This window comes from Dendrobates tinctorius, unplaced genomic scaffold, assembly GCF_039654945.1.
Source record: "Dendrobates tinctorius isolate UK_male_01 unplaced genomic scaffold, ASM3965494v1 ptg000044l, whole genome shotgun sequence".
In the NCBI taxonomy this organism is placed as follows: Eukaryota; Metazoa; Chordata; class Amphibia; order Anura; family Dendrobatidae; genus Dendrobates; species Dendrobates tinctorius.
This window is the reverse complement of record NW_027361712.1, coordinates 19,482,028-19,491,665: the sequence shown is the minus strand read 5'-3', so window position 1 is coordinate 19,491,665 and position 9,638 is coordinate 19,482,028.

Sequence of the window (9,638 nt, the reverse complement as noted above, 5' to 3'; positions counted from 1 at the left end):
ATTTTTATTTAGTGCGTTCCGCCGTTCCTAACACTGGGAGCCTGTGGAGAACATTTGTGCTCTCTTGCTCATTGCGGCCTTTGAGCATAGCGAGGTACAGGGTTGAGGGGGCCCTAGGAGGGGGGGTAATGTTAGGCGTCGGGTTCCTGCGTCTGCACAGCAGGAATCCCGAGCCTTGTCGTCTGCGGTCTCCCATTCCTCTCCGGCCGCAGAGGAGCCAGCTCAGCAAAGACGTCATTCTCGGCGTATTGCTCAGTCTACTACTGTTGGCTTGGTTACTGCTGCTAATCAGGGTACAGCTATAGTAACCTGCAATAGCCAGCAGCGAGCAGCTCCTGGGACTAGGTCCTTTTTTGGTCCACTGAGCATTCCCTGTTGTGAACTCATTTTCTGGTCTGCCTCTGGTTTCTGGTGAGGGAGCTGGTTGTGCTGACAGAGGAATTGTGAGTTCTCTTTCTGGGCTCCCTCTGGTGGTGGCAGGAGGTAGTGAAGCTGATCTAATTAATAGAGACCTGCCACCTGATAATGAGGAACAGGATTGGACATCTGGAGTCTCAGACTGGATTTAAGACAGCCGACTCCCTATTCCCATGCTGGTGATTTTTTCCTGCCTCCTGAGGTCTTAGTTTCCAGTTCAGTTCCTGCCTTCTCAAGCTAAGTTGTCTTTGCTAATGTTCACATTTGATTTGGTTTGGTCTATTCAGTTTTTTGTGTGGTCAGCCAGCCCCGGCTGGGGCTGTGCTGAATTTCCACTCTTATGTCACTGTATGTGCCAGTGCTTTTTGTCCCTTATTAGATTGGCCTCTTTTTGCTCTATTCTCAGAATATGCCAGAGTGCTGATATAGTGGGAGAAGTCTAGTGACTTCAGGGTATTTTTTGCTATCAGAAGTGTTGGACATTTTTGCAGGGCTTTTTGGCGTGATTGCAGACAGTATCTTTCCTTTCCTGTCCTTTCTAGTTAGTGTGGGCCCCATTGTTTGCTCAGCCTATTTTCCTACCTGTGTTTGTGTTTTCTTCTTGTCTCACCGTCAATACATGTGTGGGGACTGTCTATTCCTTTGGGGTCTGCTCTGGGGCAGTTTTAGATTTCCCCTTTTCTTGCTTTAGGCTTATTTAGTCCTCCGGCTGTGATGAGGCGTCTAGAATCATCGTAGGTACGCTCCACGGCTGCTGTTAGTTGTGTGGTTAGGATCAGGGGTCTGCAATCTGCTTAGTTACCAACCTCTCTGGTTTTCTGTGACTTGACTTGGTCTTGTTTTCCTCCTCAGTGACCCATTCATAACAATTCCCGTTTCTAAGTCCTCTCATTGGAGGTCTGAGGTCACATGCTCAGGTCCTATTGCTGGTCTCATTGGACCTCTAGGAAAGACCCAGAATGACGCTGCTACAAAAGAGTCACATGGCTGGATGGCCATGCGCTAGTATAGACTCTTATGCTTATTTGTGTGCATGATGATGGATGCATGTATCTGGTGACTGACTCATTATATCTCCCCTCCCTTGGATACGCATGTTGGTTAGGGATTCAGAGTTAGAGTCAGCGCCAATGGGTGGCTATACTGACGCCACTGTGCTCCTAGTACTCTGCACACACTAGCGTCCAATGGTGTCGCCCACTGCAGGGCACTATCGTACCACGGCAAGTGGCAGCTACCGCCTGAGCAGTGCCTTGTGCAACCTGTGTGCTTATCTGACCCAACCCTGGGCGATTAGAGGCGGCTGCCTGAGCGGCTCTGTGCACACCTGCACGCTTATCTGGGATTATTATCCCGTGCTGGCACCGCTGCAGCGGCACTGAGCGCTAGTGGACTAGAAGGACTCTATCCCATGTCCTTGCGACAGAGTCCTGTGTCCGTATTCTAGCGCTCATCTGGCCGAGCCCTGTGAGCTTAACAGGCTTCGGCATTTACTTTGTGCGGCACCGCGGTTCTGTGAAGTAACAGAACTCACTTATGTACACACCGGATGACGCTAACCCGCGTGTGTTCATTTATTGTCTGCCGTATAACCTCCGCCATTACCGAGCAGCAGTTCTACATCTCTGCAAGGTGGATCCCAGGCTGCGAAGGCACCTCATTATCATTTTTTATTATTTGGTGTGTTCCGCCAGCCTAACAGCGGCTGACAGTGAAGTTGAGATGTTGCCCACCATGAAAGAATTGAAGATGGTGGCTGACAGAGAAGTTGAGATGTTGCCCGCCGTGAAAGAATTGACGATGGCGGCTGAACGTGAAGTTGAGATGTTGACCGCCGTGAAAGAGGTGAAGATGGTGGCTGTTGGCACGAAAATGAGAGATGTTGCCGCCTTTCATGGGCGTCATGGAAAAGATTTGGTGCCAAAAGGCAGTGGGTTGCACCCCCTGTGAAGAAGGCTCACCCTAAATGGGTGCAGGCGAAGAGGAAGTTCCCTCCCGTACAGCAGAACCCAAAGAAACGGGTAGAACAGCCAAGAGGGATCCCTCCCACGAATGGGTGGATCCCAGAAGAGCAAGATGGTTTGTCTGGAAGAGAGTCGCTATTGCCCAGTGAGATACCTGTCCAAATACAGCGGACGATTGCCGGGAGCTGGAGGACCGCGAATGTAGTGAAGCAGGAGTCGGAAGGAGAAGTCGAGAAGGTGGAAGCAGTGGAAAGAGGGTCTGTCGCAGCCGTGATCCTGAGTTCATGCGGCCGCAGTGGAGGCCTGCCGCAGCCAGATGCTGTGATATTGAGTGCAAGTCCCCAGTCCCTGCACGTACTCCAGCCCCAGAAGCCGTATGCAGTGACAGTAAAAGTGCTCTCCAGCACTGAGGAGAGACAGATGCAGGAAGTGCAGTTTTATGTGCGGCCGCCTGCAATGGTCGCTACCTCCACAGTAAGCCAGAGGGAAGAGGCGCCCTCAAAGAAAATGGTAGCCACAGTTAGGTCACGGGAATGGGAGGCTCCAAGTTTGCAGAGTCAGCCACTGCTGGAGGAACGAAGCCGGAAGCTCCGGAGAAACTGGACTCACTGCTGAGGAATGTGAGAAGCAATAGGAACAGCAGGGAATCCACTTCCAGTGAATCTTCGGGCCACATGTACATAGTGGTGCAGGGCCCGAATGCAGCACATTATGCTGCTCAGATGTCTGGCATCAAATGATGTGGTCCTGTTCCAAAAGGAAAATATTTGTGTTGTGTTGATTGCACCCGAAGAAAAGTACCAGGGACTGCTTCGCGTTCCTGAGAGGGCAGGGAGCCCTGTATGGCGTCAAAGGAGTGAGGCGATCGCGTTGTCTTGATGGTCTCCGTGGATTGCATGTCCATTTTCTCCTGTTACCCTTGCAAAAGTAAACAAAATAGGTCTAAAAGAAAATTTTGGTGAAAGAAAGGTAAATGTTTATTTTTTTCTTCCACATTCCAAAAATTCCTGTGAAGCACCTGAAGGGTTAATAAACTTCTTGGATGTGGTTTTGAGTACCTTAAGGGGTGTAGTTTTTAAAATGGTGTCACTTTTGGGTATTTTCTGTCATATAGTCCCCTCAAAGTCACTTTAAATGTGAGGTGGTCCCTAAAAAAATGGTTTTGCAAATTTTTAAAAATGAGAAATCGCTGGTCAACCCTTATAACCCTTATAATTTCCTAACAAAAGAAATTATGTTTCAAAAATTGTGCTGATGTAAAGTAGACATGTGGGGAATGTTATTTATTAACTGTCTTGTGCAAAACGACTCTCTGATTTAAGGGCATAGAAATTACATTTTTAAAATTGTGAAATTTTAAAAATTTGTCGCCAAATTTTCATTTTTTTTTTCACAAATAAATGTAAATCATATCAAAGATATTTTACCACTGTCATGAAGTACAATATGTCATGAGAAAACAATCTCAGAATCAATGGGATCCATTGACGCATTCCAATATCATGACCTCATAAAGTGACAGTGGTCAGAATTGTAAAAATCGGCCTGGTCAGGAAGGTGAAAGCAGGCTTCGGGGTGAAGGGGTTAAGTTAGAAATGAGAAAAGTGTCCAGAAAGCCCTAGTACTTTTTCATAGAGCAAAATGGCACAATTAATGAAACTTCTCCAAATTAGTGTGAAGACCACTCTTTTATCCAGTCTAGATTTCCTATGATCATGTGCTATGCCTATTCATTATGAGGTGTCCTTACTTTCTCACCTAACTACATAAAGCATTACCAATACTGGTTTTGACATTTCTGGTAGGTTATATATTATGGAAATGTCATGGGTTTTTTTGGGATATGAAAGTATGAGTCACCATGAATTAAAGCATTTTCCACAGACTGTCCTCACCACCTCATTAATTTGCTACTAAATTTGTGTTTTTTTTCCCATTAAATAATGTTTTCGGATTGCTCCATTTATTTGAGATTTGTATGCTCAACCCTTGTTTTCTTCGTCAAGGGGTTCAGACAGCTATAACTGTATAGACAGGTTTGATGGTGTAATATTTGTCTTCAAGTGGAGGCGCCACGGGTCTATATTATGTTGCATGCTGTTTACTTACGTAGTGTTCCTTGTTTCTGTATGTGATGTGCTTTATTATTACGCTCGTTTATCAATGAAACAAATTATGACCAGCAAAATATTCGCTTTCTAAACCTCTATCCTTTCTTCACTTCATCAACCCCATTTCCAGCCATCTGCCATCTGCTGCTATAGATCCAGGCAGTGAGGACCCCTCCCCCTCTATGGATTTTCCATCCTCCACATTCCCATTGTTTGTACATTTATTTTCATTTGACCATGATATTCTAGTGTTCTAACAGTAAGGAAATCTTTTGAATGTTCAACCATTTGCATTTTTCTTTTATTAGTTTTACAAAAATGTTTAGAAAATTTAAGTTTTTGCTGTTTAATCGGACACTTGGCTTTTTATTTCTACCCATATGCATGGTGCCCTTGCCATGACTGAGACTTCACTACATGCACAAATGCACGTGCAGAGCCTGAGACCACGTCATCTGGATAGATTTCCTGCAGTATTTTTCTATGGCTTTCACACGGCACAGTTATTCTATTGTAAAGATCCATAATACAAAGCCCACAACATGCTATGGGCCTATAGTGTCTTTGTCTGTGACTCTGATTTTTCATGGAGGTTTTTGAACACATTTCGTAAGAATCATGAAGAAAAAAATACTAAGGCTGGTTTCACACTTGCGTTTTTTTGCGCTGCTTTTTAGCGCAAAAAAAGCATGCGTTTTTTCCCCTATACTTTAACATGGGTGCGCATATGTGCGCATACATATGCGCACGTACGCGTTTGTATGCGCATGAGGCTTTTTGCAGTGTGCGCTTGGGTGCACAAAATGCATCCTGTTGCATTTTTTGTGCGTCCAACTTGCCCCAAAAAACGTATGTGCACGCAATGCGTTTTTTTTACAGCAAAACACCCATTAAAGTCTATGGGTGCGCATACGTGCGCATTGTAATGCGCACGTATGCACAAAAAAAGCATGCGTTTTAAAAAAAAAATGCACCAAAACCCGCAAAAAACGCACACAAACGCATGATGGGTTTTTTTCATGCGTTTGTGAGCGCAAAAAATGCGCAGCAAAAAAACGCAAGTGTGAAAGTAGCCTAACATGCTTCAATTCTTGTATCTTCTTTTTTTTAATTAGATGTTTTTTATTACATTTTTTTTTTAGAAACAGTACAAAACTTTAAGATGTCATCACAAATCCCATTCCCTCCTACCCAGGTCTGCCACCAGGAATTTCAGGGACCCATACTGGCAAAATTTTCAGGCCCCTTGAGACTCCACCCAGGCTCCACCTCAGCTCCGCCTCCACCCCTCAAACTTTCCACAGTCCCACCACCCACTCTTGGAAAAACTCCACTTCTTCACCACGTCCTCACCAGTCACACATTAACAGTTCCCATCGAGCACCATATCACATATATAGCCATCAGTTTTTGTTTTGGCCAAAAGATTTTTTAAGCCGCCATAAACATTTCTTAAAAAATTAGGTGTATTTTTATTTATTTTTCTTTAAGGGAATGTGTCACATACATTTTTTTTAAATTACCAACAATACCACATACAAGGGACAAATACTGTCACATCATGGCTGGACCACATATTTCCACCACATAGTGAATGAATAATACCGCATACAAAAAACAAATACCGTCACACCATGACCAGATCACATATTATCACCACGTAGTGAATGAATACTATAATACTGATCATTAATAAAAAAACACAATACTAATATTACCATAAGTGCCATTATACACAGGAGCTCTGTACATAGTATATAGTGTAAGTGTACAGGTAACTAACTGACTCACCAGTGACATTATACCCAGTAGCTCTGTATATAGTGTCATTGTACAGGTAACACACTGACTCATTAGTGACATTAGACAAAGGAGCTCTATATACATGTATAATGACAGTGTACAGGTAATACAGGGATCACCAGTGACATTATACACAGGATCTCTGTATATAGTATATAGTGTATAGTGTCAGTGTACACAGGAGCTCTGTACATAGATATACAATGTATAGTATCAGTGTAAGGCACGCCCCACAGGGCTGTGGGGTACTCTGTACCGGGCCTTCAGGGAATGTCGTGGCGGCAGTGACCCGGTCCGTGGCCCTGGGCGTCCATTAAAATAAATGAGGAGGAAAGTTTATAAGGTATAAATTCGTGACGCCACCCGTGGTGTTTGGCAATAAGGGGATGGCCGATGCTACCTAAGGGCCGTTGGTGATGCAGCAGAGTTGTTACAGCTCTCCACGGGTAGAGCTAGGCCCCAGGCAGTTATAGTTCTTATAAAGGATAGTGACGTTGGGGTGCAGGACTGAGGGAATAATGAATAACTGTAGACACATGAACTGTAGTTTCCTTTACCTTTACTTGATGGTTTGGAATGCAGACCGGAGCACTGCTAACAGATGGAAATGGAGTTCCAGACAGCCTGGAAACAATTTAGGGTCCCCTAAGCCAGATAGAGTTGGAGCCCTCCTTGCAGCGCTTTCCTCTGAGGTCCTTGCTTCTTAAAGCTATGCTCAAGCCTCTGTTCCTTATTGTCCTAGTACTTGCCCGCATGGCAGGCAGCTTGAGCCTATTGCAGGTGTCGCTACTTTGTGGTGGCTCCAGGCTCTGATATGCTGCTGTGCCCCAAATGTTTGATGGGCCAGGGGACCTGCAGTTTCCTGCCCTCTGGATTTAGCTGCTGAGACTGTTGTACCCGTGCAGCCACGGACTCCGGCGTCCGGTTCTAGTGCACTGTTCTGGGGTGAGCTTGGTCACAGCTCCACTTCCCAGGTATTTCTAGACTTCTCTCCCCCTCTCTCACTCTCTGTCTGACTCAGACCGCAACTCTAGTCTGGGGACGAGCTCCTCACTCCTCCAGTCCCCACCACAGACTGCCCTGCCCTGCCTCCAGGCCAGAACTAACAGGGAAGCTCCCACAAAACTGGGTTTTGAGCTCCCTCTTCTGGTCTGGAGCCAGGAAAAGTGTTGAATGCTGATGTTACCTGACCAGGGAACGCCTCCTTGCTTCCAGGCATGATATCATCCCCTGTGAGGGAGGCAATGCCACTGTGGCAACCGGACTCCAGGGGTGCCACATGTACAGGTAATACAGTGATCAACAGTGACATTATACACAGGAGCTCTGTATATAATGTTAGTGTACAGGTAATATAGTTATCACCAGAGACATTATACACAGGAGCTCTGTATATACTACATAGTGTATAGTGTCAGTGTACAGGTAACACACTGACTCACCAGTGACATTATACATAGGGGCTCTGTATATAATGTTAGTGTACAGGTAATATAGTTATCACCAGTGAAATTATACATAGGAGCTCTGTAAATACTACATTGTGTATAGTGTCAGTGTACAGGTAATACACTGACATACCAGTGATTTCTCTAGTTGAAGATATTAATCTTCACTTTTCTTCTTCATCCAGCACAGACTGCCATCATTTCTTCCAGCCAGAACTTGTTTCTGCGGAAAACAACAGTTATCAAGAGCACATTGCCCAATTTTTCCCCAACTTCTACAGTACGCCAGATGAAGAAAAAAAGAAACAGTGTTGCCCTGCACAGTAACAGGACCCCCCCTCCAGTGAAAACAGTATCCTCAAAAATATAAAATATATCACAGCAGTAATAATATCCCTTAATTATCCCCTACAGTAATAATGTCCTACATCCTGGTATCTTCCTGCAATAACATCCCCCATCCTGGCCCCATGTATCTCATTTCTGGCCCCCATGTGTCTCCAACCTGCTCCCATATGTCCTCCCATCACAGCCCCATGTGTCCTACCATCCTGGCCCCATATGTCTCCATCCTGCTCCCATACATGTTCTCTCATTGTGTCTCCCCATATGTTTCCATCCTGCCCCCATTTATGTCCTCTTGCCCTGCCTCCATATGTGTCCTCTCATCCTGCCCCCTTATACGTTCTCTCATCCTGCCCCCTTATACGTCCTCTCATCCTGGCCCCATATGTCCTCCCATCCTGCCCGCCTATATGCCTCCACCCTGCCGCCCATATGTCTCCATTCTGCTCCCCTATATGTCTCCATCCTGCCCCCATATTGCGGATTTGAGTTTAAAAAAAAAAGTTCTCCTTACCTGCGTGGGGTCCAGTGGCATCCTATTCTTCAACCATTTGAGGCGTGGACGCACTGGCGCATGACAGTGACATCATACGCTGGTGACATGCGCGTTGTCTTCAACTGCCGGCCTCTGATTGGCAGGTGGCTCCTATTGCAGTGCAGGAAGCGAACCTGAACGGCAATAGGTCGCTACTGAACGTGGGTCCGAGAACGCACGTTCAGTTATTAAAATCCACCATCTATCCGCTATTGGTATAGCCAAGACAAATTGAGCAGGGTGAAACGTGCACGTCGGGGCAGAGGCACATGACTCCCATTCAACACATCTAGTACGCTGCTAGGATCCAGGTAAAGACCACCAGGGCTGCCATTATGAATGTATTTTCAATTGATTGTTCCATGCGAGTCTGCTTAATGGGTGCAGCATATCTGTTATGACATGGGTTGCTCTGACTAATTACCTCATGTGTGAGGTTCATTGTGGTATATACACTGATATGTCAGGCAATAGTGGTTGCACCTAAATAGAGCTATATGAGACTGATGCCTTATTTCCACACCTTTTGGGCTATTGTTGTCACAAAGCATTGAGGACATTTTGGGTGTTGGGCTACAGGACTCTATTAGTAACCAGTTTTGTAGCAGATCATGTAAATCCTTTTGAATAACCATATTTGGTGGTCATTCAGTCCTTTGCCACACAGCAATATTTTTAATAAGGGTGAGCCTTAAGTCCCTCTTTCTTTTTCTTGCATCTTTTTTCTATATACTGATTATACTGATACATTATTGTATTGTTAATGTTGTTACTTATGACTTGTCTTTTGAAACTGTTAAACTGTAAAGCGCTGCGGAATATGTTGGTGCTATATAAATAAAGATTATTATTATTATATACTTGTCATGTAGTTTTTTTTATATTTTTGAATCAATAAAATTTGATTTTATTATTGTTACTTGTGGTTTCATGCTCAATTTGTCTTGGCTATACCAATAGTGGATAGATGGTGGTTTTCAATTGTTGGTAATTTGAGCAAATTACTTATTGTCAT